Source organism: Pogoniulus pusillus, chromosome 10, assembly GCF_015220805.1.
Source record: "Pogoniulus pusillus isolate bPogPus1 chromosome 10, bPogPus1.pri, whole genome shotgun sequence".
Classification (NCBI taxonomy): Eukaryota; Metazoa; Chordata; class Aves; order Piciformes; family Lybiidae; genus Pogoniulus; species Pogoniulus pusillus.
Genome location: NC_087273.1, coordinates 39,077,545 through 39,084,825, shown reverse-complemented (window position 1 = coordinate 39,084,825; position 7,281 = coordinate 39,077,545). Strand labels below are relative to the sequence as shown.

General features: G+C 53.8%; 1 long non-coding RNA gene across 1 annotated transcript; it reads left to right on the top strand.

Annotated features, from left to right (window-relative positions):
- Window positions 1-487: 487 nt before the first annotated feature.
- Window positions 488-2,055, top strand: LOC135179048 (uncharacterized). Its single transcript, XR_010303888.1, has 3 exons — window positions 488-566; window positions 768-866; window positions 1,093-2,055. It is a non-coding gene; the product is annotated as an uncharacterized LOC135179048 (long non-coding RNA).
- The last annotated feature ends 5,226 nt before the right edge of the window (window positions 2,056-7,281 follow it).

Below are 7,281 nucleotides of genomic sequence, written 5' to 3'. Positions count from 1 at the left end.
GGCTCAGCAGCATGAGGTCTGAGAGCAGATGCAATTCAGAGTGCACTGATGTATGACAAAGAATCCCTGATATTTCAGAGTGGGAAGTGTACTGTGGAATAGAATCATAGAATCAAGCAGGTTGGCAGAGAGCTCCAAGCTCAGCCAGCCCAACCTAGCACCCAGCCCTGCCCAACCAACCAGACCATGGCACTAGGCTGGGCTGGCTGAGCCTGCCTGATTCCATGACTCTAAGGAGATCTCCCATGTCCCACCCTAGCTGGAAAGCTTCTCCCATGTGCCAGGCTGGTTGGATGCTCTCTCCATGAGGTTTTGGGGTTCGATTGGTTTTGTTTCCCACCTGGCTGTTAGCCAAAGCTCTCCCTGCCCAGACCTGGTGGCGTTTGTTTGCCTTTAACTCCTCCTGCCCCCACCCCCGCAGCACCTGAGGCCAATTGCAGTCTCCTCCCCCCCCGGGTGTGGCCACTTTGCCCTCCCTGCTCCCTGCCCCATATAAGCAGAGCAGGAGGAGCCCAGCCCCAAGCTGGGCCCATTGCGGGCCAAGGGATCCTCCGCCGGCATCCCAGGTGAGTGCGCACGGGCGAGCACCGGGGTGTGGTGGAGGGTTTCAAAGGCCGGGGGGCCTCGCTGGCCCCCCGGCTAGCTAGGGCCACCTTAGGGCTAGGCTGCTGACATCCACCTTTAGCTCACGGGTGATAAGTTTCTGCTTGTTGTGATTGAGGCTGAGCTTTGTCTGGGAGTTTGCAGCCTCGAAGGGTTTGCTTTAGGTTCTGCGGTGGATGCAGACATGGAGCAGGAGCAGAACTGGAGCTGGGAACCGACCAGGAGCAGCAGCTGGGAATGGAACTGGTAACGGAGCAGAAGCGGTAAGGTAGAGTGGGGAGGAGGAGGAAAGCAGCAGAGGCTGCCCGGGGGCAGGGGCAGAGCGGCGGCAGGACGGCAGAGGCTGCCCGGGGGCAGGGGCAGAGCGGCGGCAGGAGGGCAGAGGCTGCCCGGGGGCAGGGGCAGAGCGGCGGCAGGACGGCAGAGGCTGCCCGGGGCAGGCAGCAGGGGTTTGTCTGCTCGCTCTAACAGGAGGTTTGTGTTTTGCAGGGCTGGCTGGAGGAGCACAGGGGCCGGAGCTGCATTCAGCTGCCCGGGGGCAGGCAGCGCTGCCAGGACCCTGGCGCACACCCGCACAGGCTGTGCCGTGCCCCGGCAGGAGCTTTTGCAGCAGCTGCTCTCCGCTGCGGGTTCAGTGTCCTGCTGCAAGGAGGCTCTGCCTGCAGCTCAGAGCTGCCTTGCACCGTCTCAAGGGGCTCTCCAGGAAGGAGTCCCTCAGCCTGCTCTCAGCTCTCCTTCAGCTGCTGAAACGTAGCTCGAAGGTCTCCCTGGAGCCTTCTCCTCTCCAGGCTGAGCAGCCACAGCTCTCTCAGGCTGCCTTCACAGCAGAGCTTCTCCCACCCTCTGCTCATGTTTGTGGCCTGCTCTGGAAGCCCTCCAGCAGCTCCCTGTCTCCCTTGTGTTGGGGGTGCCCCAGAGCTGGCCACAGCAGTCCAGGCTGAGCTCTCCCCAAAGCAGAGGGGCAGATGGTTCACAAGCACAGACCCCACAGGCTGCCCAACGACCTTCCCACACTGCAGCTACAGGTTTCAGTCACATCCTTTTAGTGTCAAAGCTGAGAGACTTGAGGGCTAAGGCACCAGCAGCACTGTGCTTCAAGCCAGAGAAACACCAAATAAAAGGAGACCTCTCTTAATTGCAGTTTAATTGCCCAAGCCAAGCACTAAGACAAGGAACATGCAGATGAATTGGGTGACTTGCAGAGCCTAAACAGCTTTATGAGGCTTCTCCAACACAGTGCCCGGTTACAAACTGCTTCCCTGTGGAAGCATTTTCACTTCCAGTGTTCTCCAAGCACCTGATTTTTCACACAGACCCTTTCCCCTGTGGCCCCAAAGGTCTTCATTAGTTAAAGGAAGATTTTCTTTGCTTTCCAGTAAGGACAATAAGAGAAATGCTTTGGTCTAAAAAATCCTTGAAGCTTTCCTCTTGGTTTGTTGAAATGAGCTGTAATGAATGCCAAGTTTCTGGCCAGGTGAGCTGAGTTCAAGGCAAGTGTGACCTTTGCCTCTCCTCACAGGGCTCTGCTCCAGGCCCTCCCCAGCCTTGCTGCCCTTCTCCAAACACCTTCCAGCACCTCAACAGCTCTCTTGAATCGAGAGGCCCAGAGCTAGACACAGCACTCAAGCTGTGGCCTGAGCACAGGGGCACAAGAACCTCCCTTGTCCTGCTGCCCACACTGCTCCTGAGCCAGCCCAGGATGCCATTGGCTCTGCTGCCCACTTGGGCACTGCTGCCTCCTCTGCAGCTGCTCTCTGCCAGCACCCCCAGGGCCCTCTCTGCCTGCCTGCTCTCAGCCACTCTGGCCCCAGCCTGCAGTGCTGCTTGGGGTTGTTGTGGCCAAAGTGCAGAACCTGCCCTTGGCCTTGTTCAGTCTCATCCCCTTGGCCTCTGCCCACCCATCCAGCCTGGCCAGGTCCCTCTGCAGGGCTCTGCTCCCCTCCAGTAGCTCCACAGCTGCTCCTAACTTGGTGTCATCTGCAAAGTCGCTGCTGCTGGACTCAGTGCCCTGCCCTGGCTATCAATAAAGCTGTTGTGCCACATCCCTGGTGCGTAGGGTTATGGTTTAAGCTGAATCTTGTAGAGCAGGGCTATAGGTTGGACTTGATGATCCTGAGTGGCTTTGCCAACCTGCACGATTCTGTGGTTCTGTGACCCCTTCAGCTACTGGAAGGCATCTCTAAGGTCTCCCTGGAGTCTTTTCTTCTCCAGGCTGAATGCTTCCAGCTCCCTTACCCTGTCCTCACGGCAGAAGTGCTCCAGCCCTTGGCTCATCCTCATGGTCCTGCTCTAGGCTTGCTCCAACCCTTCTGTGTCCTGTTTGATTTGTTTGGGTGGGGATGCCAGAACTGGATGCAGCATTTGAGAGGTGTTTACCTGTAGTGAAAACGAAGGAGGAAGATCTGAGCAGAGCCTCGGTGCCCACACGGGTGGGGGCTGCAGAGGTTTCTGAGGGTGTTTGCAGCATGTTGGCAGCAGATTTGCAGTGTCTCTCCCCACTCAGGAGGTACAACTCTGAGGCAGCTAAGCTGCCGTTCAGTCGCCTGTCATCACTCCACCCCGGGCACATGCAGGCTGTCAGCAAGAAGGACAAGAAACAAGAGATGCTATCACTTACTCCCTGTAGCAATTAACACCCAGCAGTACCACCCACTGCCGAGCAGCAAGACAATGTTTGATTGCTGTACAGGGCCTGAGCATTCTCAGTGCAAGGGGAAAGAGATATAGCAATAACTCAAAGCTGGTAGCCTGGTGCCTTGGAAGATAATTCAGGTGTGAATGATGCCATGTCAGGAGCTGCTAACAGAGGCAGTGCTTGGAAGGAAAAAGGAGTTGATTTCTGCACTCTCTGGAGTGTCTAATCCCCATGGAGATCACAAAGCCCAGGCAGATGTGAGCCACTGGAAGGAGGAGGGAGCTGCTGAGTGCATCCGAGGGATTGCAACGCTTCCTTCCCTGAGTGTGAGAGAGCTGCAGCAGGAGAGAGAGGTGAGGAAAGACACCACCTCTTGCAGATGCGTCAGACAGACAGAGGTCAGCCATAGATCTCAGCACATCTCAACACATTCACTACTTTTATTGATGATCTGGAGCAGGGGAATAAGTCCAGCATCACTAAGTCTGCAGCTGACACCAAGCTAGGAGCAGCTGTGGAGCTGTTGGAGGGTAGCAGAGCCCTGCAGAGGGACCTGGCCAGGCTGCATGGGTGGGCAGAGGCCAAGGGGATGAGACTGAACAAGGCCAAGGGCAGGTTCTGCACTTTGGCCACAACAACCCCAAGCAGCACTGCAGGCTGGGGCCAGAGTGGCTGAGAGCAGGCAGGCAGAGAGGGCCCTGGGGGTGCTGGCAGAGAGCAGCTGCAGAGGAGGCAGCAGTGTGCCCAGGTGGGCAAGAGAGCTCTCTTCCAACCTGCTTGATTCTGTGATTCTACCATTCTATGACTCTCACACTCTGCAGTCATTCCAAATTCACCTGCACACAGTCTGTGCATCTTGCCCTTGGTGTTCCTGCTTTGCAGAGGAGTTGAACTAGATGATATTCAGAGGTCCCTTCCAACCCCCAGCTTTTGCTTCAGTAATCTACAGAATGATGCCAGCAGAGGTTGTGGCTGCTCCCTCCCTGGAGGTGTTCAAGGCCAGCTTGAGTGAGACCCTGGGCAACCTGTTCTAGTGGGAGGTGTCCCTGCCTATGGCAGGGGGTTTGAGCTGGCTGAGCTTTGAGGTCCCTTCCAAGCTGCTTGGTTCTGTGATTCTAGGCCCATTCTGGCCTTCTACAACAGGATGATGTTTAACACAGGTGAATTATGCCCTGCCCACACAGCACCTTCCTTTGTCCTCCCCCCCCTCTCTCCATGCAATTGATTGTCTAATTAAGAGCAGTGCCATAATTGAGCATGTCTCTGCGTGCTTCTGCTGTGCTCATCTGCATCAGCACTAGGACCCAAATGAAAATCTACTTCATATACTATTAATCCTTCTAATGAGCTGGTCATTAATATTCCAAAGTCATTACCCAACACTAACCACTCTGACATCAATTAGATTTATAAGCACATAAAGCCTTGTGGCATCCTGTACCTTTCATCCTCAATCTCCATCTCAGATTGCAGAGCCAATGGGGAATCAAGCAGGCACTGCACACAGCCTCTGATGCCTCTGACATGGGAAGCAGCAGGCTGAATTCTACAGGCACTGGATCATCTTTTAATTAAGATGAAACATTAACAACTTCCCCTTTCTTGGATGTGGGAGTGTTAATACAGAGGTTTCCTTGCCCCCCCTTGGAGTTCCTCGAAGACCAATTAGCATTTAACAACAATTACATGGAAAATACATGGAATCATCCCGAGGGAGTGGAAAGAGTTGTCCCAGGCAGCTCATGGGAGGAAGTGATGGATGCCAGGCTGAACGTCTTGAGGGTATTTCTCAACTTGAAGGAGTCCAAGGGAGGGCTACAAGGATGCTGAAGGGGCTGCAGTGCTGCCTGGTGAGGCTGAGAGCCCTGGAGCTGGTTAGAATGCAGAGGAGAAGAGTGAGAGGGGATCTGACCTTGGAATGGGCTGCCCAGGGAGGTGGTGCAGTCACCATCCCTGGTGGAGGTGTTCAAGATAAGCCTGGATGAGGCACTCTCATCTTGAGTACTGGGTTCAGTTTGGGCCTCACCAGTTGAAGGGGGACAGGGATCTGCTGGAGAGGGTCCAGCAGAGGGCTAGGAGGATGATGAGGGGACTGGAGAGCATGGCTGATGAGGAGAGGCTGAGGGACCTGGAGCTGTTTAGTCTGGAGAAGAGAAGACTGAGAGGGGGTTTGATAAATAAGTATCTGAGGGCTGCCAGGAGAGGGGGACAGGCTCTGCTCACTGCTCCCTGGGACAGGACAAGCAGCAATGGATGGAAGCTGCAGCACAGGAGGTTCCAGCTCAGCACAAGGGGGAACTTCTTTACTGGAAGGGTCCCAGAGCCCTGGCACAGGCTGCCCAGAGAGGTTGTGGAGTCTCCTTCTGTGGAGCCTTTCCAGGCCTGTCTGGATGTGTTCCTGTGTGCCCTGAGCTGGATTGTGTGGTGCTGCTCTGGCAGGGGGGTTGGACTGGATGATGTCCTTGGGTGCCTTCCAACCTCTAGCATCCTGTGAGCCTGTGATCCTAAGTGCCCCATCCAGTCTTTCCTTCAACACCTCCATGCCCAGCCCTGTCCAATCATAGAATCAAGGAGATTGGCAGAGAGCTCCAAGCTCACCCAGCCCAACCCAGTCCCAGCCCTGCCCAACCAACCAGACCATGGCACTAAGTGCCCCAGCCAGGCTTGGCAAGAACACCTCCAGCCACAGCAACTCCACCACCTCCCTGGGCAGCCCATTCCAGTGCCAATCACTCTCTCTGCCAACAACTTCCTAACAACATCCAGCCTATAACGTTGAGAATGCAGAAAGCAGGACATGGGCAGGCAGAACTGAAAGGCAGAGCATACATTTGTACAGGAGGATTAGCTCCACAGCGAGATGCCTTTAGTCTTAAAGCTGAGGCTTTATCTCCTCTGCTCATTCTAATGCCTGTCCTTCAGTCAGGCTTTGCCTGTCCCACTGTTAGCATGAGTGCAAATAGAGCTTGGAGCACTTAAATGTAATGTCACATAGCTGGGCTGAGAGGAATTTCTATCAGCCAAGCTGCTAACAATGGGATGAAGAGGGGGAGGAGAAAGAGTCCTCACTCTCCTATCACTGATGCAATGTCAGTGACTAATACTGGGAGACAAATTCAATTATCAGTTCTCAGCTGAACTCCACTAAAAGCATATTAGAGCTGAAAACATTGAGGAAAAGATATCTCCAAGCCCTTTCTTATAGCTAAAAAGGAAAGTGACTACTCCTTAACAGAATTATTCCCATTATTTAGGGGAGAGGAGCAGCAGCTGAGGTTAAATATATTTATAGAGCACACTGGAAGGAGAGGATTTTGTTCTCCCCCTCTCTCTCCTGAAGCAGCCAGTTAATGTTGTTTAACCTTAACAGAGGGAGATCTGAAAGGCACATTTCCATCTGCTGCCATTGGAGAGCAGACCTAAAGAGGGGGTGAAGAGAATCTTGATTCCAGCAGGGAAAGGCATAATTGCAGTGGTAATTTATCTGGCTTATTTACTTCTCAATTCTTGCCTGCACAGAAGTTACACCAGAGGAGGTTTAGGCTCAGTGTTAGAAGAAAGTTCTGCACTGAAAAGGTTCTCCAACAGGCTCCCAGGGAAGTGTTTGAATCCTTGATCCAAGATCACATTCTGTGCTCCACAACCTCCCTGGAGGTGTCCAAGGCCAGCTTGGATGAGTCCTTGAGCAGCCTGCTCTAGTGGGAAGTGTCTCTGCCTGTGACAGGGTGGTTGGAGCTGGCTGAGCTCTGAGGTCCCTTCCAACCTAAAGCATCCTATGATTCTATGTTGGAGCCCTCTTCCAACCTGGTTGATTCTGTGAACAGAGATGAAGCCTTGATTGCTCTTTAAGGTTTGAGTTGGCAGAAGTGGTTCACTGGGGCTTGGTTTGTTGGTTTGAATCAACACTTTGTGACCAGAAACACAAGATTTAGTTATCTGTGTCAATTTACCTCTCAACTCTTCTTGGACTGAGCATTTCTTACATCTGATGGCAGGCAAAATGCTCCCTGCAACAGGGGTGTGAAAGGGAATAATTCTACCTG